The sequence below is a fragment of the Drosophila takahashii genome, chromosome 2L, assembly GCF_030179915.1.
Source record: "Drosophila takahashii strain IR98-3 E-12201 chromosome 2L, DtakHiC1v2, whole genome shotgun sequence".
Taxonomy (NCBI): domain Eukaryota; kingdom Metazoa; phylum Arthropoda; class Insecta; order Diptera; family Drosophilidae; genus Drosophila; species Drosophila takahashii.
This window is the reverse complement of record NC_091678.1, coordinates 9237803-9262533: the sequence shown is the minus strand read 5'-3', so window position 1 is coordinate 9262533 and position 24731 is coordinate 9237803. Positions and strand designations below refer to the sequence as shown.

Below are 24731 nucleotides of genomic sequence, written 5' to 3'. Positions count from 1 at the left end.
GGGTCATCAATTTCTGTGTGTTGGGCAGTGAAAAAACCAAAACACAACCGAAAACTCAAATTACAAATAACAACAAATAAGCACTTAAGCTCAAATATAAAGTCCCTGCTGAAGAACAAAACCAAAAACGAGGGAAAAAGCAGCGACAGCAGGCACACAACCCAAATCCAATATAAATTCATCAATATCCACTTCAAAATGTCTGCCCCCAAAATGGCAAATATATATGGCCACGGTGCCGGTGGAGGCTTATGAAAAATCCAACAACATATATTACACATATAGATTCATTTTTCCCCTGTCTAAGATTACACAGCAATTGATGTCTTTTTTGCGGGCCTTTGTCTAATAACTTTCTCAAGCGGAAAACGTTTTAAAGCTTTAAAAAATAAATCAGAGTGTGTAGAATATCTGCGTGGGCTTGAAGATAATATCCGCTCAACATTCCGCTTCTCATGCTCTTGTCATTATCAAAGCGTACAAATTGCAAACTTATAGTTGATAATATCTAAAGAAGCAAACTTTTTGGCAGTAAACATAAGTTGCGGAAAAGAAACTTTGGTTTTGTCATCAGGGAGGGTTTTTCTATATTTAGCGGAAATTTGTCGAGTTACTTATGTAGGTTTTACGACTGCGTTGGCGATATTAAAGGTTAAAAAGTTTTTACCAAACTTGGTATTTATTTTCGGAGTATTTGGCTGTGTAAGAGATTTTTAAATAAATATTATAAACTCTCTCAAATATAGATAACTCTTAAGATCATTTTTATTAAAAACGCATATGTTGAAAATGTTAAAAATATTAAGTCCCAGTCATATGGAAAATAAAAATCAATTTGAATAATGATAAACAAGACCCGAACAATATCGAGTATAATGACCTATATTAAAGTTCTTCATTATTTAATTAGTATGCTGTCTCGTTATAAATATGTTTCTGCAGAAATAATCAAGTTCTCACTTGAAGATTTAATAAGATTTAATAATGGCTTATTATCTTTCCTGGCCATTCGTCATAATCAAAGTTAAGTTGCTATTAATTCCAGAGTTTCCACTGCAGCCAGGTGAGCCGGCACACTGATTGACCCAAGGCCATGGGACCACCACAAAGTGCAGCCAATGTGCCAATAATGGCAATGTAGTGTGCCCCTCGAGGGGAAATGGGAATCCCACTGCAAGTCTGGCCGTCCTGGCGTTGCCAAGGCTCAGTCATTTGGCTTCGTGGCACGCAGCAACAGAAGGACGGACGATATTGGCTGATGATGGCCATAATGGCAATGATGGTTTTATTTATAAACACACGACTTATTTGTCTGTCTACGCCGCAGACAAATAAAAACAAGAAATTGCAGACGAAAGTAGTTTCGAGGTGAGAACTATCTTGGCAATTGAGATCACAAGAATCGCAGGGTAACAGGGAACAAGGCATCACTTTAAAACTTAGCTAGGAATTTTAGTAAATATATAAATTAATATAGTTAAAAAATATTTTGACATTTAATTAAATATTATTACATTATATTAAAAAATCTAAAACTTTTTATTTTTTAAAGGTACAATTTTAGGCTATTACTAAATTTCTAAAAATGCATGAATCATTTCTTTGACCATAAATTGAAATAAGTTTTATGGGGGTGTATGAAAATATAGCCTCACAATGCTAATTATACAATGTCAATTACAGTTATTAATCGTTTATGCCGGTTTAAAATTTAAAGGACCTGGTGTTTTTCAGATAGGGCCAGAATTCGCAACTGTAATTTGTTGCACCTGCACGTATCGACCATCAGCACATTATTTTTGCTGTTAACTTGCCATAAAATATGGCCATAAATCGCCGTTGACAAGTTATTGAAAAGCGTAGATAAAACAGCATCCAGCTGACACTCCCCCTCCCTTTTCGCCCACCATTGTTGCTCTTGTGTTGTTTGTTCATTTGGCATTAACATAATGTCGGGGCACGTGCTCCGCTCCCAAGTATTAAATGTTAAATGTTGCCTAACAATTGGGTGCTTCTGTTTCGGCTTTTCCTCGGAAAACTGTTCGCTGCTCTGTGGTGGCAAGCGTGAAATTGAAATTTATGCTCTAATTACAAATGAATGCCCCGAACAGTAGGCTTTCATTATTGTGTAAGCGGCTTGCGAGGCTAATGCGCGACTCAAGTCAAGTCAAGTGTTTGTATCTTTTCTTATTTTTTGGGCTCTGTTTTTCGGGGAGCAGCTTAGTGGCTTGAATTTTCGGGCTTAGCTAATGAGAGTTGAGCTTTTATACATTTTTAATCACCTTTTTGGAAGAGACAAAGTCGAGACACTGGAAGTGGTGGCGAAAAAGGCTTTTGTGGTAGAATGATTTGCTTAATTTAGGTAATTAGGTGTTATTAAATATTCAAAGAAATATGGGGAAACGCAGCGCACTTTAAATAAAAAGTTGTAAATGACTTTTATTTGTTTTTGAATTGGGTAGTTTTAACTAAAGTGACTTTACTTGCCTTATTAAATAATTTCCAATGCCAGCAGTCGCTTTGCTGCTCGCACTTCTTTTAGCTTTCATTCCTTTTTTACTTTAAATTTAAATATTATCAATATTCTTAAATTTTATTTAATTTAGAGATTTATAATTATTTCTTAGAGATGGAGTACTTTATTGAATTCAGGGCTTGCCAAAATTGTTTTAGATCTGTCTAATGTCTAATGCTTGAGTAAAATTATTAAGGAAGGCGTCCTTTTGAAGTGAATGCTGGCGTTGTTCAAGAACTCAGGGACTTGTCAATGTCCAAATTCGCTGTTTCAATTCCAATTCGATGTGAGGCACCAAATCACTTTGTCGGTTCAGCTTAATGCCGGTACCTTGCCTCCTTCCTTCCTACTTTTTGTCCCCAATTCGCCTTTGACCTTTTTTCCTTTTTAGGGCTGGACAAAAACTTGAAATTGAACTGGCTGCCTCCCAGAAAAAGGAAGAAGAATAAAGGACAAGTGGGCGTGCCACTGTAATTACACACGCAATCAAATGGACAAAATCCCTGTGACAGTTTGTGAAAAGTTGTTTTTATTTCTTGCCCCGCTGACTGGCAGTCGAGGACATCCTCGGTAGCTGTGTGCTCCTGTGATCCTTCCATCCTGCAACCTCGACAGCCAAAGACCACTGTTATTTTGTAGTTGGTTGGACTTTGCATACGGCTTTTTGGCGGGGGGGCGGTTGGCTCCCGGCATAATTGAAAGCCCATTAACATCGTTTGCACGTTGAAGCGTGAAACAAGCGACAGTTTGTGTTAATTAATTAAATAACTCCGGTGAAAGGACTCCCCGAGTGTTGAGTTCTGGGTAGCGATAAGGCGAATTATGGCCTGACTTGTCAGCGAGAAAATGTCTGGGGATAAGGCCTGAGTTGCGGCAAATCGGTGACCAAAATACAATTAATCAAGGTGCCCTTTCTTTTGCTTTTAAGTTTAACGAGTGTTGGACTTTTATTAAGAATTTTCTGTGATATTTTTAGATAAGATTTATTTTATATTCAATTTTTGCAAAATTTAAATTTTTAGAAGAGGGCCCTATTTTTGTCATTCAACTAAACTTGTTGAACAATTTTAAACAGTTTGGTTTTTGTTCTTCAGTCAACTGGTTGTCCCGTCAGTCCTAAAAATATGCACAAGTATTTGCAAACAAAATTAAGTGTCGCCAACAATTTGCATGAGCAAAACAATAAAACGGCAGCAAATCAAAAGTTTGTTTATCATCGCCCCAAGGATTTCGAGAGCAGGCAAAACTTTCAGAGAGTTAAATAAAAATTTGCTGGTATTTAGTGAAAATAAAAACAAAATCATTAAGCCTTCTATTTAAATAGAAGCAATCTTAAATGCCTTGTAAATTGTATATAATTGTATTTTCTAAATAAAATCCTATTTAAATTTAGTTTTTACCCCATAGCCAAAAACAGTCATTTATAAAATCTTTACGTGACCTTTGCCCCTCAAAAGTCAAGGGGTTGGACAAACTTTGAAGCTGACAATCGTTTAACATCTGAGACACTCAGACGGTTTTCATAATTGACTTTTGTAGTGGCGGGCAGACTTGGGAAATGCAATTAAAATTATTGTTGAGTTCGCACCCAACTTTCTCTTGGCCTGGCTAATTAGCATGAACTCTTTCAATTCATTTCACATCCGGACAATCATAAATATTTTAGCATTTCGGCGACGGCGACTGCGACGACAATTGAAGATGTCGACGAGGAACAGCTGTCGTTGGATGATTTCCGTTTCCGTTCGCCGGCTCATCCTTTAATTCAAGTTTGTAAATTATGTATAAATGAGAATCCTTGCATTTTTCCACGCAAACCAGTCAGTTTTGAGGAAATGGAACAGGTCCCAAAGGTCCCCAAAAAAAAAAGACAAAATATGGGGTGATGATATCGTCGAAAACGTGCTCGAACAAAAAGCAAAATAACCACATGCTGCACGCAACATACACAATTTTAGCATTTCGCAGACACAAATGTATTTTTTATGTTGTTTTGTTTTGTTTTTCTGCCACTTATGAGTCCCAAAAGAGCCACGAGGTGTCTGCCATTTTTTTCGTGGCTCTATGATTTGCTGTTTGGCCCTTTAATGATGCTAATGTGCAGCCTAGCAGCCATTTTATTGTAGCCCACATTTTTTGCGGTTAATCAATTTATGTAGCGAATTGTCAAAAGGCCACGATCCTGTTTGTCTTTAAGTTTTTCCTTTGGGCCAACGAAACGGCCTTGACGACCCACCAAGGAGGTCGGTCACATGCTGAAATAATAAAAAAATCCCAGTGCGAAATGTTCATTGTTTTGCGCTCGGGCTTTTTATATTAGCATACCGATAGCTAAATCGTAAAATATTTTTGAAAGCTAGCTTTAAGGCATTCCAAGCTTTTTGAGATATTAAATAGATTTGTTGGCTTAATATATTTTATTTAAGCTTGTATGAAAGAAATATGGTTTCTAAAACAATTTAAGCCAGAAAAAGTTCCCTAAAAATGGTATTTATAATTTAAAACATTAAATAAAAAAAAATTGTATTTATATAAAAATGATTATTTCTGAGGAAATATAAATATTTCAAATATTAATTCAACGACTAAAAGAGAATACAAACAAAATAGTACAATAAAATAAGGCAAGTCAATTTAGTTTTTCTAAGCACCGCAAAGCCTAAGCGGCCTTGAATGGCCCAACTTTTGATTACACTATTCCGGTCATTAATTAAAATGCAATCACAAAGGCAGCAATTGTGTAACTAACTAACAGTTTAAACAATGGAAATGCAGAGTGAAAACGGAAGGATAACTTGCGGGTATGTGTGAAGCCATGGTCAATAAAAGGACTCAACTGCAATTACAATATGAAACTTAATGCTCCGCTAAATATGAAAACAGGGACAACTAACTAAGGCCAAACTAAGCCGGATTCCGGATCCCAACAGTGGCGGTCCAATTCGTCGGGTTATTAAATAGAGAGAAGGCTGGAGGCAATGTAGCAAAGTAGCAAAAAGCAAAACCCAAACCAAAAACCCCAAGGATACTTTGGGGCGACCATTATGGCAAATCCCTTTAGTTTGCCGCTCTCGTAGCCGTTTCTATTTGCACATCGTTTTGTAATGTAATGCGAGTTGTTGCGACAAATTGCTGGGGATTTGGAGCCACTCGAATGTCTACCCCCAGTGGGGGGTATACCCCCTAAACCCATTGGATTCCGTAGGGTCTGGAAATGGGAACTGGGAACTTTAGCGGCTGGGTTGATGGGCGATTGGTAGCGTCAGTCGGTCGGTTGAGTTGTAAACCGTATTGCGGCATGCAGTCGGACTTAAGAGGTGAATGGCTTGGGCTTATGCCGCTTGCAACATCTATTTCTCTCCATCTTTCCCCTCATTTAAGCAAATTTCACACTAAGCCCTCGGTAGTAGGGCACTTTCGGTCTTCGGTTCCCTGTCTCCGTTCCCCGTTGCAAACTGAAAGCCGAGACTGTTGTTTTCCAGTAGCCAGTAGCTCTGTAAGACCTTGTTTGTGACGCTTGCCATTTGCAGTTGCCTTACCACTTCAACACGGTTTCAATTGCAGTTTGGGGGATTTAAGAAAGAACACAGAGATATCTAGTTCTTCTGTTGCTAGAGTGTAGCTAAGGTTTTCGGTTCAACAAGTACTGCATTGCGAGAAATTGAGCTTATTTTGGTTACAGATTGGCTCCTCCGATAATCCACAGACAACTTATATCATACAAATTAGTCGAAGTTTGAATACCCTTAACGGTAGTACTGTTAAAGAATCGAAAGGTAATATATTAGTTTAAAATATGAAGGTTTGCATTTGACATAGAAATACAATTTTTTTTTAATTTATTAATTTTTAGAAATTTGTTTAGCATTACTGAGTGTTACTACCGATTGTATCGATGGTCTTATCAAATTTTTTGAAGATATTCGATAGAGTGGCAATAATTTAGGGAACCAATAATATTAATACAAAATTATTAAAAAATTTATTTTTTTACATTTTTCTGTTCGCTGAGTGTGTTTTGACTAAATGCCATGAAAGCCACTGTGCCCACAAGTAAAATTTGATTGGCTAAATTAATGACTACAAGCAGCCTAATAAATTTAAGGAGTTTGGAGAACTGAGAAGAGCCCTCAGATTAGACACATTAAATGCTCCTCACAATTGGCATCTGCAATCTGACATATACATATAATTTCTAGACCGCTTGCAGAATCAGAAAAATTCCGCCCACCTGAGGCAAAAGTTACTGAAACCGCGGACGCATTCATTAAATTAACTTTGCAGCGTTTTGATCGATGGGGGCACTTTCTCCTTTCCCCACATCCAATATATGTAATTAATAATCCGATGCGGAGGTCTGGAGTCAAAGTAAACGGCGGGTAGCTTTCAACGGCATTTCATTAACAAATTGCAAGGAGCACTCAACGTGAGCTGAGTGTATCGAAGGTAATGGAATTGTGTTTTTCGCCGAGACCCATAAATTGTATAAGCATTTGCACTTGAATTTGAAGAAGTGCACGCCAGGTCGTCTTGAAATTACGTAAAGAGGTCGCCTGTTCCCCAAAGGGGGTTTCAATGACATTTACATAAGCTCATATTCATATTCACATCCATGCAAGCGGTCTCCCTTCCGCTCTTCTGAATAAGTAGTTGAAAGTTTTGTCACAGACAAAACGTATCTAAACTTAGCATCGCTGAATGGCTAATGTCATTGGCATCCGCAGTACGGTTCACTAATCGGGCCATTACTTTCCATATTTGTTCGCTTTCACTGAGGGTCAAGTGGAAAGCCCTCCCACTTTTCCCTTTGACAGGTGGGATAACAGCAGGACAATACTTTCAGTTCCCATTTCCCATTGGCAAACCAGAGAGTCCATTGCTATCACAAGTGGATCGAAATGGAGGCGGGTTTGCCATGTGCTTTTTATACCCAAAGCTACGACAAGTGTCTAGACAAGAGTGAAAATGCATTTGTGTTTGTCCAACCAGCACATTCGGTTCAACGAAAATTATTCAAATGATTGGCAACTTTAGTTTGGAATTCTCCTTTGAGTGGCCTTACACCTAATGCATTTGGTTTGGTAACTGATTACGAAGTGGAAAAAATAAAGAGAAAAATCCATTACATTGTATTTATTTAACTACATGTAACTCCCTCAGTATTGTTTAAATTAAATTGTTTTACTATATTGCATTCGAATGTAATTAAATTATAGTCATAATAGATCAAAGGGAAACATTTAATACAAAATATTAAAGGTAATTAATTACAAATTGATGACAATTACAAAATTATTATAAAAATGCCAATACCTCAAATATAATATACCCGATACTCAGCTGAATGAGTGTGAGAGAGATGGAGATATGCAAGCAGCAAAGCAAGCAGACGCTTAAAAGTGGCGCCACCTGTCGAAAAACGCATTACATTCTCATAACTTTTTAATGAATAGTCAGAATTAAAAATTTTCTTTGACATTTCGATAGGTTTTAATTACTTTACGAGGAACGGGTATAACTAGAAACAAAATAGTTCCATGAGCTTAAATGAATTGTTCAAAAAAATTAACAATATTTATTTTAATTCGCATTTTTCACCATGACTTTCATTTAAAGATACAACTTTGCTCTTGAAGGCTACATATTAGCAGTGATTACTTGCCCCGAGACAAACTTTCGTGCTTACTTCACAATCACTATCGATTGATTCCCATTTGTTCACACACTCCCCACAATTTGTCTTCCAGTTTTCGCTTTCAAATCGCCTGCGAACTTCAATTCGTTTATTTCTTCTTTGATTTTTTTCAGCCACAAATCGATAGCTTAATTAAGCGTGAGAATCTCTCTGGCTTTATTAATAGGTTGCCTTGGGGCCCGTCGTACGTCCGGATGGAACTACTCGCACTCGGGCGGGATTATCACAGCCATCATCCGGTGCCCGCAGGTCAATTAGTCAAAATGTTGCTTCACCACCTGCCACTCTGCCATATCCTTGGTTCACCTATCCTGTTCACCTGGTCAATATTTGCTCATTTAAACGTGCCTTAAAGTCGTTAAATGCGACACCGACCCCCTTTTTCGGCTAAATGTGTAAGGTTAAAGCTAAAAATATGCTTTAAAAGTGCCGAAACAGGGAACTCGAAGCCCTTTTATTAGAGACTTCCCTTCAATTTCGCCTGTCGGAAAGTGTGCAACAAGTATTTTGTGCTGCCAAGCCTATAAATTAGTGTCAACTATGATTAAATTTCCTGAAGGCTTGTGGTTATCTTTCCTATGCCCTGGATTGGGCTAAGGGGCTAAGCGGGTAAGGGGGCGTGGCAAGGTCATTAAGTGGCAAGCGCTCGGCTTCCAGTGAGCTGGCTTATCACTAACAAATTGCACATACGCCATGGTTGACTTGAACTGATGACAGGACATCGGATGCAGCTAAAATTACACATGCAGTTAGTTAAAACTGCTGACACATTTGCCTGACCTGACCTGAGTTGGCCTGGCCACCCACTTACCACCCCCTTTCCATGCGCCACGCCCCCCAGCGCCCTCGGAAAAGCAGCAGCTGTTGGTGATGCGAATGAATTACCGTTATGAACTAAGCCGTGCGAGTGGGCGCCTTTGGGAGAGTGTGACAAGTGCTGCCTGCAGATTGAGGATAAAAACGGCCAAATTCGAAAAAATAACGGAGAATTGGGTAAAAAATTTTAAATAATCCCATTTACTAAATTACAAAAATAAATTTCTAAGCTATATGTTTTCTTATAACACAAAATAATTATATCCCATTTATATTGAAACAATGTATCTTTATTTAAAAAAATATTTTATAGGTCACTTGAATGTTTTATTTAATTTATTTTAATCCTCTAAAAAATATGAAAAATGACTGATGACAACTTTTGCGTTACCTTTTTTTCAACTTTTAAATCGAGGAAAATGGCTAAAAGGGCAGCACTTGAGCGAAGTGTGTACGTTGTTGCATGTTTGTTGACACGCTTTGCACTCGTCATAATAATAAAATGTCCCAGGTCGACCTTCCCATCTCCCCGTGCCGCCTTTTTCCAAGCGCAGCACGTGAACAATGGCAATTGTCTCGGGCTGACATCCTGGCACAGGTAATACAGGTAGTGAAGATAGATGGATGAACAGCGCTAGCTGAAAGATTATACACGCGCTTGTCGAGCATCCCGTGTGACATTATGAATGGTGATGAAAGTTGGTCATATTTGTATAAACTCGTTTTGGGATTTCATTTCAAGTTGCTAACAAGTAGAAGCACGAAGCAGTGTAGAAGATTATACAAAATTAATGCAATAAAAGTATTCAGAATGAAAATCAGAGATCTTTAGTAACTATACTTTTAAAAAAGATAGCAAATTGAATATTTTCGATTATTTGTAACTTTTTCTAAATTTTCTATCCCAGAAATGTCTGAAAATTCGACAAAAAGTATACTTAATTCCCAATATTTTCTTTAAAAGTATCTAAACGTTGAATATCATTAACTTTTAAAAGTGTCTGTATTTGAAGTGGTGACTTTTAAAATGCAAATCTGAAAGCATCTTTTCCAAGTACGGAAAACCAACTTTTGTATGAAGTACTTTTGGTTTCCCTAATGATTCTGTCAGTCGCTTTTGTCTTCCAGAAGCCATATCTTATTTTTTTGGGACGCCTTAGCTTTGTTTGGTCCTCTTCCGCCAAGTTTTTGATTTCCCACCGAGCAGAACAATCCGCTTGTCAGCTTCCTGAGCTTCTCGAGTCACCGGCAAGTGCTAATATGCCCATTAAAAGCCACCCACTTCGAAATGAGCAGCGCGCAGACAATTGCTGTGAGTGAGTGCACACAATGAGCACGCGGAAACTGTCGCGGGAAAAAGGAAAAGCGGGAAAGCGGAAAAGCGAAAGCGGGGGGATTGACCCAAAAAAACATTCGGCTTTTGTCGCGACTTGAGTGCATTGCCAAGGAGATGAAAACGCGGAAAACGCGCGTATAAATTCACATGACACTCTGTGTATTTAAGGTTTTTGGGTTAAAAATATACATGGAGAAACCACCAATCGATCAATGTATTTAATGCGGTTTTAATTAGTGCGGTCAAAGCTCATATTACCGAAAATTTAATTGGAATTGTCCTCGAATTGTCGAATAACTCCGCTCCCAGCACTCTATTTTCAAACGATGTCCGCCTGCTTATTATGTTACAAATTGACGGCTTATTGAAATCCCATTAGTCGACTGCATTCAACATATAATTGAAATTTCCGAGCCTTTGGGACAATGTGAGCTGCATGCTCGAAGGGATCAATTCTCAGAAAATTATGCATTTTCTGTAATACGCAAATTGTGCAATGTATATGTATGTACATCTGTCGGATACCGACAGCCAATTATCAAGAAAGCTGCCTGAAATCCATATGCCACTCACTCGGGCAAACAATTTTCGCACTGAAATTTGACCCAAAGGCTTTGCCGACGGTTATGCAACGATTTGTTGGGTTTAAAGGCTTTTATCCCACCCAAAAAAAAAAACAGAAATGGGGGCAAGACTAATGGGTGGCGCCAGAAGGCCAAAATAACGGTGCCATGAGAGATGTGTTTCAGCAGGCAACTTAAAGTTCACAGCTGTTGCATGCTGCATATTGAAGAGCTGGATGGAAAATCTTTACGTTCCACTTTGACAGACTCGGTGGCAGAATGTCAATTAGCTTTAATTTTCACACAGATATTAACTTGCTCAAGGCATTTTCTAATTAAGGCTCATGAAATATTAAAGCGAATATTAAGCACTGTGAGTATTCTAACGTTCTTATGAGTCAAAATCTGCCAAGTGGGCCACCCCTGTTCCGAAGGTCCGATTTTCATCGAACTTTTTTACTTTTCCGGTTCACAACGAAAATATAAGAACTTCATTTGAACGGTTTTGCGAAATTTTGAGTTTTACCGGAGTTATAGGGGTCAAAACATGGCATTTTTGACACTTTTTCGAAAAAGTTGCACTCAGTCATTAATTCATAACTTCGGAACGGTATGAGATATCTTTATGATGTTTTCACTAATCGCTCAAGAATTATTATGGCTTTCCATAAAAAAATGTAAAAAAAAATCAAAAATTTTTTTTCTTAAAAATAAATCAACATTTTTTTTTATTTTTTATTTTTTTCAGTGTTCTTTACCAGCTATGGAGTTTAAAACCATTTGAAAATGAAGTTTGATTCATTACGAAAAAGATCCAAAAAAAAAAAAGAGTGGCCCGGCCAAAGGTTTTTCGCAATATCGATTTGAAGAAGGGCGCACAGCGGATTCCCATATAAAACGACAAAAAGTGCCTCATTGACAGCTGCAGTCGGCTGACGCTACGCGCGCAACGGCATGTGTTGACCAGCCAATTTTCACGAGCAAGCCGTTTTTGTATGGAAAACCGCTGTGCGCCCTTCTTCAAATCGATATTGCGAAAAACCTTTGGCCGGGCCACTCTTTTTTTTTTTTGGATCTTTTTCGTAATGAATCAAACTTCATTTTCAAATGGTTTTAAACTCCATAGCTGGTGAAGAACACTGAAAAAAATAAAAACTAAAAAAAAATGTTGATTTATTTTTAAGAAAAAAAATTTTTGATTTTTTTTTACATTTTTTTATGGAAAGCCATAATAATTCTTGAGCGATTAGTGAAAACATCATAAAGATATCTCATACCGTTCCGAAGTTATGAATTGATGACTGAGTGCAACTTTTTCGAAAAAGTGTCAAAAATGCCATGTTTTGACCCCTATAACTCCGGTAAAACTCAAAATTTCGCAAAACCGTTCAAATGAAGTTCTTATATTTTCGTTGTGAACCGGAAAAGTAAAAAAGTTCGATGAAAATCGGACCTTCGGAACAGGGGTGGCCCACTTGGCAGATTTTGACTCTATGTGAGTTGAAAAGGTTCTTAGAAAAATAGCTACATTTCTTGGGTTAAAATCATTTGCAACATGCTTCAATTAAGGAATTGCAATGTTTATCTCAATAACTAACTAACTTGATTGGGAAATAAATGTCCCCCTTTAGTTGAAAAGTAAAAGAAAATTGGGTACTCAAAAAGTATGCAACAAAAAATTTGTTCTGGTTTAAGCTTATGATTATTTTGTATTTGCGGCTTAGTTTAACTATACGACCTGAAGTACCTTTGCCTAAGCCCATAATTATAAAAAAATCACTTGGAAGAACCACTTAGCTAATACTTGATATTTACACATCACTTAAGACCATTGCCAATCATTAGTATGCAAATGTCAATTGATAGTTAAACCAGCGCTTTGTACTTTATTGAACTTTGAATTGAATTCGACATGTACACTTATCGCGAGCCTCTAATTAAACCAAAGTACTTGTTATCCCATAATCGCCGTCGTTTTCTTTTGCTAAATAACACATAAATGCCTGTGATTGCGTTAACCTTTTGAGGTAATTACCGGGAGGCCGATTTGACCTACGCAGAAACGCGATAACTATCTGTAATAAGTACTGTAGTAAGGGGCACTTGAGTTCATAAAGAATGCATGCCGGGGGAAGGCAAAGTAAGCGGGGTCGTCAATCAATTGCACGACTCGACTATCCTGTCCGGTGCCAATCGAAAATGAATTGATAAATAGGCAATGAGGCCAGACGAAGGCTTGCAAAAGACTTATCGATTTTGAATTGAGTTGCGTGGTTGGGGGAATGGTATAATGTATGGCTTAAAGAGCTGGTCGTTTTGTGGCCAATACCGTATGCTCCTCGTTCTTCCGCAACCGTCTCGTTTTGCGGTTTCGGCTAACGCATTTACAAAGCAATACGAAGGCTGCGGCTTTCTACGCAGAATGACGTAGACCAATTTCTGTTTGGGCCGCTGTTGCCACCATTTCCGTTACCAAAGTGAATGTCTCGATTGAGTCACGGCTGTGTTTAATTAGTTGGCCAACTAACCCGAACTAAACCGCCATTATTAATTAGGTGAAACGCAGGCTTCAATTACATTTAAGGAATAATTGATAGCAAATCAACTGTATTTCTGCTATTATATAAATGCAACGTATCATGCGATCGCATCTGCCATACTTTTTACTTTGTGCATGAAATCGGGGGGAAATTCCCCAATGCTTTTAGCCCATTCTGCGGGGACCTGTTACATAGTATTTAAATATGCCACAAAACATAAATTCCAAATGACATTTAATGTACGGTAAAATATTATAATACAGCTGCAAATGGTGCAGAGTGCGCGCTGGAATGTGTTTTTCTCAATTTTCAATTTTAATGCCCACGCTCTCCTGCGGCATATTGATGTTGGCCAGCTCCCCAGACTCCCTAGTCCCCACTCTCGATGTCCTGTCAATTTTTTGATGGCCACTTTACGCCATTTTATGTGACACGCAAAGCCATTCATGAATAGTCATGTCATACACTTGTTTATGGCTAAGTGTGCAATGGGCTTTATTTATTTCGCTTCGGCTTTTAAGCTTCTCTAAAGTGCCTGTTAAGCTGTGAATATTCACTGAGGCTGGAATTTCGGTGTTGAATTCGAAACGAATTCGGTTACGGCTGAGTTCTTGTTGTCGGTTGTTAGTCGAGGAGGCAGCAAACGAAAAGGAAAAACCCTTTTTTAAAATTATTATTGTCTTTACCTATGTAGCTTAAAACAGTTGTAAAATTGTTTTGATATTTAATAGGTTAAGAACGATGAAAAGCAGGAGTGCTCAAAGACAATTAAAAGAAAATTAACATTCATAAACTATGAACAATAACAATTTGCGATTGATTAAACGACGAAAAAAAAGATCACCGGAATATTTTTTTGTCTTGCCAGCGACACAAAGAAGAATCGACGTGTGCCCAATGACCTTACAAAAATATTAGTGACTCGCGTGGTTATAAGCTGAACACCCCTGTTATAAAGAGCTGAATTTAAAACTAAATCATGTTAATTAATGAAACTTACATTTAGTTAACATATTTCGACTGTCCTATTCATCAGCTTGCTTATAAATATTATACCAATAATGTGCATGTCTTGACTTGGTTACGCAGCACATACGCCTAATGTGTTGGCAAATGCAAATGTAAATTGAGTCTACAGCCGACGGCTCAGCGTAATGCCAAAGTATGTTTACAGTATTGAAATGAACATTCTTACGCCGCCAGGAGTCCCTCAACAAGTGCAGAGCAAGGAGAACGCGATGCGATGGAAATTGCTTATGGCGGAGAAGGAGGAAAATGGATATCGCCGAATTAAGAGTAAATAAATGTATCTTGTCCCTGCTCATTGTTTGCTTTCAATCATGCAGCAAACAGAGGGATATGAGAAGCCCTACCAGCACCATGCACATTGTACATACATATGTGTAAACAAGGAAGTGCTCCTGATGGGCATCTTAAAGCCAGCATGGGTATAAATACTAGCGTACATATTACGCATACGCAGGGTGTGCATAAAGTTATCGCAGCCCATCTGAGCAATTAATATGAGTGAGAATAATTACTCGATGGCGAGTCTGAGCGTTACTTAATTCTTTGTTAAATTCGGCGGTTTCTCCTCGAGCCTCGTTAAGTGCCTGTGAAATGATTTTCCTTTTATGCCGGGGCGTTATTTGATTTATATAACGTTTTCATTTTGTGGGCATTTTGTCTGAATGAACACGAAGCTGGCTCTGTTAGGCAGTTGGTCTCGTCTGCCCCGGCCTGATTTATGTATTTCTTCTATCCCCACTTCCTATTTTCAGCGCAGCTTGAAATAAATTTAAATAAAAACTGTGCCAAGTGTTACATGAAGCCTAGTATATTTGTATAGGGGAAGGATACGTCAGACGCCTTCAAATTATAAAAGAAACAAAAATACAGAATTTTGTGTGATTAAATAGCTGAAAATGGCGTTGGCATATTTAAGACTTTTATTGAATTACAGGCACATTTCGAGTGGAAATTATAATTGAAAAATAATTGATTTCAAAAATTACTTGAGCAGTCCAATCAATACTTCATAGAATTTTACAAAAATGTTTAAGATTGTGGAGTCTTTTTAATGAAAATAAAATGAAAAGGGAAATTGTTTGTGGTACTTATTCATTTCTTTAAATATTTCTCTTTTTCTTATCAACCAAATACATTTTTTGTCTTTCTCTTCTTGTACTTAGGCAAATATTTTAAGGACTTTTACCATCTTAACCCCTTTGTGTAACTGTTTTTGGGCTTACCCCTTTATTACTTCATTACACTTTCTTTCGGGATCTAATGAGCTATTCAATCAAACAGAAATTTTAAGTAAATGTTTGCTGTCCGTCATTGTAGATTTAGCCCAGAGGCATAAAGCCTGAAGAAATAAAAGAAATAGCTATTTCACTCAATCGCAAGTAGACGAAGCCGCAAATGAAAATATGCAAAAGTTTAGAAATTAATGAGAAAATAATTAAAACATTTCCCGTCTGCACTGCCGGGGAGTAAATCATGGGAACTTTGCTAATTCGCTTAGAGCCAATATTTTGAAATAATTGAAAGTTAATTGCGGTGGCGCGGGCCAAGTTTGCACTCGGATAAGAACATACGTCACTAGTGCGATAAGGGACTTGCTATCGCCCGATATCAGCCAAATACATGCCGTTGGTACATTTTAATATGAGAAATACTCGCAGCCAAATATAAATTACTCCCCCAAAGGAGGGCATTAAACACGTAATAATCGCCACTTTATCGGGCCATTCGCTGCAGTTCCAACCAAAGCCAGATAACTCATTTCGGATTAGATAGCGCTCTATTTACTGGCTGGATTCCTTCTGTTTATATCCGAGTCCCGAGTGGCGACTTAATTTTGTTGACTGTTTGGGGTCGAGGCACGTGATTTCGTCATCTAATCGAATTAATCAATTGTTCCGATGACTGGACAATGAACTTTTGTCCAGGCTTTCGCTTGCTTATGACCTAATCGTCTAAGTCATTTAGGTTTTATTTTTAGCATTTTTTAATCAATATTTATTTATTTTTAAAGTTATATCAATATTAATTTATCTTTATGTTTCAATATTTAAAGTTTAAACAACTTTTATTTTTAAATTCATTCAGAACTGCCAGGATATCAATTTTTTGGACTAGTGACAAATCAATTAAACGGACATTCGTTGATAAAAGTCGTTTTCTCTCATTCGATTGCCGAACATATCAGCTTTTTTAATTTTATCAAATGGTTCTTTTTGTCAGCTTCATCAAACAGTGGCACATTCTAATCAAATCCGTCTTTTTTGTTTATTTTTTGCACATTCATCGACTGACAATCATAGAATAATAGAATTTACACGTGTTCATTTCAATTGAAGAATTTATTGCTTTGATTAAGTTATATGCAATCTATTGAAAAAATACGGCATAACAATGTTGAAAATTTGATTGGTATTTATTCAATATATTTTTAATACTTGTCCGGCGCCACATGATGAATGGATCGCTTTTTGGGGGAGGGGGAAAAAGTGGAAAGTCCGGTGAATATGCAGTTGGAACCCATCGAAAGCACTCGAAGCACTGCAGGTGGACAGGACCTCTTTTTTTGCAATGATATGGAAAGGCAGGCGAAGGGGCACTGGACACGCTGTGATTCATATTGAAAAATACCGATGCGCCTGATTGATTTACGGCCATGTCCGCTTCGTTGGGCCAACAACCCCGAAGGTGTTGCAGTCCAGCAGAGCAACCGCATGGAAGGTGCCACTGCCATGGATTCTTTTCGAAATTGGGACTCTATGAGCCCTGAATGCACTGAAATCCCTTGCATTTTTAACCTCAGTGCTCATAATTAAGTTTCCATGGACGAAAGTGCCATAAATTGTTTACAATACTGGGGAAATTGATTTCGGCACTTGTTCTGTAGTTTGGGAACTTGTAAGCTACTTGGAAAAGAGCAAAATTAAACTTTTTTGGGCGAACTCGTTAGTTTGGCAATGACAGACATAGAAAAGTTCAATAAGCCATGGTACTTTTCATTCAATACCAAACACGGATTGCAGTAATGGAAGTGGCCTAGTTCTGCTTATCGGCTTTGTGGCAGAAATGAAATGGCTAAAAGGAAAAGCAATTTCACCTAATATGTCACCTTTTTCATTTTAAGTTGGAACTGCTTAAGGAAGAAAGTCATTTAAAAAAGCTATTTAGAAAAATGCATACTCCTTTTACTAATTGAATTTAATTAATTAATCAAGTTATCACACCTTCCGAATAATAAATATTTACAATTTAAATATTTATTGATCTAATATTTTACACTTTATTTCTGTCTTTTTTTTAACGGTTTAAAATCACAAATGCTTAATTAGCATTTTATGAATGGCTTACGCCATTTTAAGCTTATGCCGGGAAAATATGATTTCCCACATTTTCGCCCCGCCTAATTGGATTCATTTTTTGCGCTTCCTCAAATGTCAACTTGGTGATTTCAATTTGAATAATCGAGAGGAATAAAAAATAAAAAGCAAGTCCGATGATTAATTTGCCAATCCGTTTGGCTGGCTCAGCTAATGCGCTCGACAGCAGCCTAATTGTCTAAAACAATTTATGAGGGTCTCTGGCGCTTATTTCAGTTAGCAGTTTATAAATACTTTTGCCCTTTGGTAATTCCTCATTCGAAACGTAACGAGCTGGGCAATTAATTAGCTAATGAAATTACTTTTGAGTGGCTCACAACCTTTGGCAATACAACTTGTTGACACTTTTTTTTTGGCGGCAAAGTTCTTGGAAGTGTTTTTCGTTTCGTGTTTTCACCAATTACATTTCCCTTTTTGGCAAGCCTTTAAAACCCGGTTAACCTGCCCTTGGGCCACATTTGCAACGTGTCGCATAATTAGCGGCAACAAAGCTCGAAAACTTAAATGCTGTACATTACTCATGGATTTCTTGCAGTCCGAGGAAGAGCTTAAAGTGTTTGGCCTTTGTGTTGACAAAGGCATTAAATAATTATGTGCTTAAAACGGCTCATTAGCGACTTAGGCTGTTAAAGTAGTATTTCCTTGCACTAAACGGAGGGTATTATTTTAATTGGAAACAAATTTAATTTAATTTTTTTTTTAAATTTAATATTTCCTTGATTAGAAGTTTAATTTAGTTTCATTTAAATTAAATTTAAAAAAAATGTCTTAAATACAGTCCACATGGTAAATATGAACTTTGCATAATGAAACTGCAAAATATCGTTTTGACCTTTTCGTATTATTTATTCATTCGCCTAAATCTCGTTGTAATAAGCTTATGGGATCAGCCTTTGGAAGCTGTCAAAATTTGATTTCAGATAAAATGCCACACTTTGCATTGGGCGAAATGTCACCATGAATCAGATGGAATCCAAACCGCGGGGAAACTAGTGAGGCTGCAGCCAATAAATCATGGTTAGTCTGTGGCCCATAAACAGCAAATAGAAACATATTGCCTGTGTGCGCTGCGCTCTTCGATTTTGTCGCCGACTGCACATTGTGTATACGCCACGTTGACGAAAGCTCATTAGTGTCGCTGCGTTGTTTTTAAATGGGCGTGTGAAGTCCGCCCCCTATTTTCGCTGTGGGCGAAGGACTTCAATCAAGGTTGTCAGCTCATCAAACTGATTTAATGTTGGACCCACGTACAAGCAATTAAACTGGTTTACCAACTAAGCAATTATCACAATTATGGATGGTCTCACTGCCCATGAGCACGTGCACTCTTAATAAAGCGACTTGATGAACTAGATTATAGGTGAAGTTCACTGATATCCGACATGCATACCGCGAACTAGACTAAAGCCAGAAATTACACCCCAATTGGCCATAAATTGCGGAGAAGCAATCTTCAGGACAGAAAGGCGACACAAATTCTAGCCAATTCTCCTCCATATTTACTTATCACATTCAAATGGCACAGAAGAGAAGAAAAACCAAAGAGGAGCCAACAAAGCAATTGTATGGCATCTGGCGGAAATGAAGGATGGGCCAGGAAGGGCATCAAATTACTTGGCTTGGTCGCAAAGTGGTTAATTTTGGGTTTGGTTGGTCGGTTCTTAGGGGCGGTCTAAGCCAATTTGCTTCATATTGTGCAGTGAATAAATATAGTTGAGATGTTGTTTTGGGCTTTTCGAGTGCTCCAGATTTGTTTATTCGGGCTTAGCCTGTTGATAGAGTGCATTGGAAGCAGTCCTTGGTCGGGATTTAAGGGGATTAAGTTCTTATGGCATGTTTAAAATAAATATTTAAGTGGCTTTTTCTTCTTTTTTGAAGTTGTGACGCACTTGATAAGATTTAAGCTGGCAAAGTGAGCAAATTTCTTCTTTTATTTATTTATTTTAGTGCTTGTAAATTTGTTTAGCTTCAAAAAAATGTGGTTCTTTTAAATATTGCAGTTAAACAAAGACATTTCTTAATTTATTAAAGAGATTCCAGTACATGAAAATTCAATAAGAAATCGTTTAGAACGAGGATGACCGTTGAAATGGAGAAACCCAGAGGACACATTGCCAGCTAGACTGTACTAGGCCATCCATTACGAATGTTTGCACACTATCCAGTTGAATAATTCACTCCGAAGTCTACCCCCTTTTTTTGCGGCCATTCGTTTACCCTTTTCTCAGCCATCTCAGCGTATTCTGACAGCCAGGAGCCAGTTGAGAATGTAATAAAGAGCTTACAATTTATGACACCTTTTCCAGGAGTGCCAGCATTTTGCAAGAAAGGACGCCCCCGTATCACCTGCTTTTGAAAAGGCGGAGTTCACCTGTTGATTGCCACCTGTCATCTCTGCATATTTTATCATTCTCCGTTTTTGGTCAGGAAACAATGTCTGGATTTGTGTCTCACTGGCCTCACAATTAAATAAGACATTTCTAGTCCCAGCCTAATAACATAATCTAGTGGGATATAAAAGGTGTAACTATCCTGCCTCTCGTATTAATTTCATTATCTTTTGTGTCCTTGGGCCTTCTTCTGTCAGTTTAATTTGCTGGAAAATTGCATGGGGCAGCTAATTAGGTTTTGCCAGGCAGGATAAATTATTTGACAGGTTCGGCCCCCATTTGACCTAACCACCGAGGCAATGGAAATGTCTCTTACTATTCCGTTTCTTTTTTCCATGTTATTGTGTCAACGTCTTCATTTGATTGTTTTCATTTGTTTCGGCTTGTTTGTGCGATTGCGTGTTTGTGGGTGCCCCAAATTGTGGCATTGACATTCGCCGGAAGCCAAGGAAAAACATTTGCCGACGGCTTCTGCTTCTGCCCGACACTTCTGTCTGGCATTTGTAAATCAGTTTTCACCCGTGGTCCAAGCCTCGATTTCATTGTTGACTTGCCAACTCGAATCAATACTGCCTATACACACATGTGGTTTCAATTAAATTTAAATTTGAGTTTGAACAAATTCGATATGCTTCGATTTAAACTTTCTGGCAGGATAAATTACCGCAAAGGCCAAAAATAGAACCAGATTTTTTTTCGCTGGTAAAATTAGCATTTTTGTCTTAAATTTTAAGAGTTGAGTTGCTTTTTTAAAATCAAAATCGCTGTTTTGTGTACCAATTCAATTAAATATTTATGCCCGCTTACTTACTTTGCAAAACTTTTAAATATTTATGTGACGCAATATAATTTGCAGGCAATTAAATTAGCCGAGATTGATAAATGTGTCAAAATTAATTCTAAAATGTATACACATCATTTTAATTAATGCAATTTCCGATGCTTTATTGTGGTTATGCCTCACCTGTTGGAATTATTTATGCAAATTGACTAGGCCAACAAATGTTGGCAACGGATGTGTGTGATGGGCGGAAACGGATGACAAATGTTCTAATAACTTTACTTTGGCAAGGTGTGCAAGGTGATTTAAGTATGAGCTCTCGACGTCACACGGTCGCTATTTTTGGCTGAACGAAAGTGCAGGATCTTAAATAACTAACGAACAAATGAAAAATGTAAAATGTTACTTAGCAACATTTGGGGGTAGAAGGATAGCTTTCACTGTGGCCACTGGAACAAGGAAAAACACTCGCAACTCACTCTGCATAATGAATGAGAAACTTTTGGAAAAAGTCGTGGGTTCTGTTCTGGAATAAGGAATGTCCTGCATTGCGTCAATGCAAAAGTATTGATAAAACAAGAAATAAATGGATTTTAAGAGATCCAAAAGTCAAACCAGTCAAAAATGTGGAACAAATTTTTTAAACCACTTATTTAAAAGTTATGAGCAAAAAAAGGAATTTTCCCCTAGATGGCGCCACTTTGAGTGACTGCCTTCTCTGCTACTTGGTATTTGATAGTCAGTGCCTCGACTATCAAATACTATAACTTTCCATAAATATCAACCCCAACATTCAATATCCCTTCAATTAAGGGTAAATTTAATGCATTTTGTCAATATCCAACAAGCAGGATTGTTGCTTTTCATTAATATGCATTTAATTATTATGTCAATATTATGTAATGTGTCTCTTTGAATAAATTAATTTCAACACCATTGCGATTATCTTTAAATATTTACGAATGTCAGCGTTAATACGTTTGTAATGCTATTAGCCAAGCGGCTCAGAAAAAGTATGTTATTGGATCTTTTTGCCATCACTCCGAAATCCCTGTTCAGATTATCATCTACAAGGGGCGTGCTCAATCTGTCATGCGAAATGTTGTTTAAAATACTCGACTCCTGTCTTGTAATTTCATCTGCTTCTGTTACCGCTTTTTGTTGGCCATATGTCATTAAAGTTCACGCCATGCTGAGAGGCACGCCCACAAATTCTATAATTTTCTTCTATCAAGTGACGGCAATCTTTATTTGAGTTCTTGTGTGGGCTTGTTTCTTTTCCTGTCAGGTAATGATAATGTTTTGCCTACTTGGCATATCCTTATTTGGTTCATGGGTTCTCTTTGCTCTTAGTAAAATGTAAACCTAATGTTTAATTTTTGCACCCAAAAGAAACCTTTAAATGAAATAACAAATAGGGGGCAAAGAAACCCTTACCACAAATCATAGCAAAGGGCTAAAATTTGGTTCGGTTAAAGCCCCTTAGACAGTATTTTCTTACACTGTTGTGAGGAGTTGTTAAAAGGTTTTAGACCAGTCTACACTAACACAGCCGAAAAAAATTGATTGACAATTATTGATATTTTATGAGTTTTGTTCAACAAAGTAGCTGATGTCCTTTTGATATGGGTGACAGGGGTCTTGGGTTGACATTAAGCGTACATCGATTGTAGAAAAAGTATTCGAAATGCTTGGTAAATATTGCGTCTTGATACTGGAATCGTTTGTATTCGGTGGAACTATATTGAATCAAAAATATAATTTTTTTTGCATTATTAACAAACGTGGTAAGTGAAATATTAATAAAGATTAAACACCACCACATTTTTATACTTTCTTTATGTTGAAAAAACTTTTGCATTATTTGAGTGATAAAACTTTTTCATGGAAATTAAAGTGATACATTTTTAGAATTGAATTAAAGTTTAAGTTGTTTTAACTTACCTGTGTGTATAATGTAACGCGGTTTCACTTAACCGCTTCTTTTATTTAAAATTTAAATCGAGTTTTAGTTAAAGTTTATGCAAAGATATTCTTCAGATTGCGAGCACTGATTTAACTGGATTTTTACTTTTCACAATGTCCGGAATTCAAGGGAAAAGTGCCTTAAAAAGTTTTTCAATTAAGTTTGGAATTTGAACCAATGAGAGCGCACAAATGTATGCCACTCTTTTTGCACCTGCAAATCGACTGAATGAATGACAACTGACCAAACGGAAAAACTGAGGATCGCACGAAAAGGTGTTAAAAACTGTGTTTTTTGAAACTGTTTAATCGGTTAGCCGTTAGCAAGTTGATTGGCTGGTGGTAAGTTGAGATTCCTTCGAAGCGCGCCGAACGAATGCAACGGCCACGAGGAGAACGACTTGTTTTATAGCCAGCCGTAAAAGCCGAATTCCTCCCGAAACGCCACGAAGTTGATGATGTCGGCATACAGTTCAACTTCAACTGGTTGCTCCTGTTGCTTCTTCAATCGAAAGCTCTCCCTGCTAACCGGCTACCCGAGGTTTGGGTCCTGACTAATGGTGACCGCTTTGCCGCCCACGCATTTGTAATACCCATTAGTGGTAGAATAAAATGGTTATATTGTTTGGGGAAAAATTTGAGAAACGGTATGAACTTTAACTTTTTGGTTACCAATTTGAAATTGACAACATAAAGTTTGTACTCTTTTTTCAGGTCGTTGTGTTAAAATGCAAGAAACTCGCATTTAGAAATAGGTCGATTTAATCACTAATAGTTTGTCAGAATCTTTAGAGATTTATCTTTTATTTTTGTTTATCCGAACAATTTAAATTCAAGTTAACCTTTTCCGATTAATAAGAAACCAGAACTAACATGACATTGAAAAATGGGCATTTTAAAAGAAATTATTTTTTTTCCCGCCATATATATATTTTACAATAACATAATTTTTAATACATTAGAGGATATCTCATAGTCGACTTTCACCGAATTGAGCTTTCCTTATTTTTGTTGTCCTGTTTATGGTTGTTGCCGTGACGTCAACGCGTTGATTTAAAGCTGTGCTAGCTGTCTGCCATTCGCTGGATTCAGAATTGGCCAAGTTGTTGTAGAGCTTGTTTTTGTAGAGCTGGTCACCTACGCACACATATCGGTAGGCGGCGCCTACGCTGGGACTCCCAAAGCTAAAGGAATGCAGGATATAGATAGTCGGACATTTTGGCCTTTACGCGTTCATATTTGTAGTGAGATTTAATCCACCATTCGGGTTGTCCCCATCTCAAATTTCATTTTCACAGCTGTATTTATTTTTCATTTTTGACATTCGAACTCTTAATGAGCAAAGAAATTTATTAAATCAACGCTGTAATTAATACTATGTAAAGAAAATTTTTCAAAAGTCATACGATTAGAAAACTCTGAAAAACATAAGCATATTACAAATAATCTTATAATATAAGAATTATCATTACCTTTGCGATAATCAAGTTTTGTTTACGATGGGAATTGAAATTGATAAGAAAAATCGAATGTTAGACTTATTGCGATAAGTATTGTCAATTTGTTCGTTAGGGTTTCCTATTGATATAACATCCGTGCCTTGGAAACACCATATGTGTTCCTCAAACGTATATTTTGTATCGCTTCGTAATTAAAGCCGATAAGATCTCACTTTATAATTTCAACAGCTTTGTTTGGTTCTTGCAAAAAGAGATAAGACAACAAGA

At 37.3% G+C, this 24731-nt stretch overlaps 1 protein-coding gene across 1 annotated transcript in view; it reads right to left on the bottom strand.

Annotated features, from left to right (window-relative positions):
- Positions 1-23368, bottom strand: part of sNPF (short neuropeptide F precursor) — a 33573-nt gene extending 10205 nt beyond the window's left edge. The window contains exon 1 of the mRNA XM_017138859.3: positions 22984-23368. The gene's annotated coding sequence lies outside the window, so the exon portion shown is untranslated. The remainder of the gene's footprint in view (positions 1-22983) is intronic.
- Between the last annotated feature and the right edge of the window lie 1363 nt (positions 23369-24731).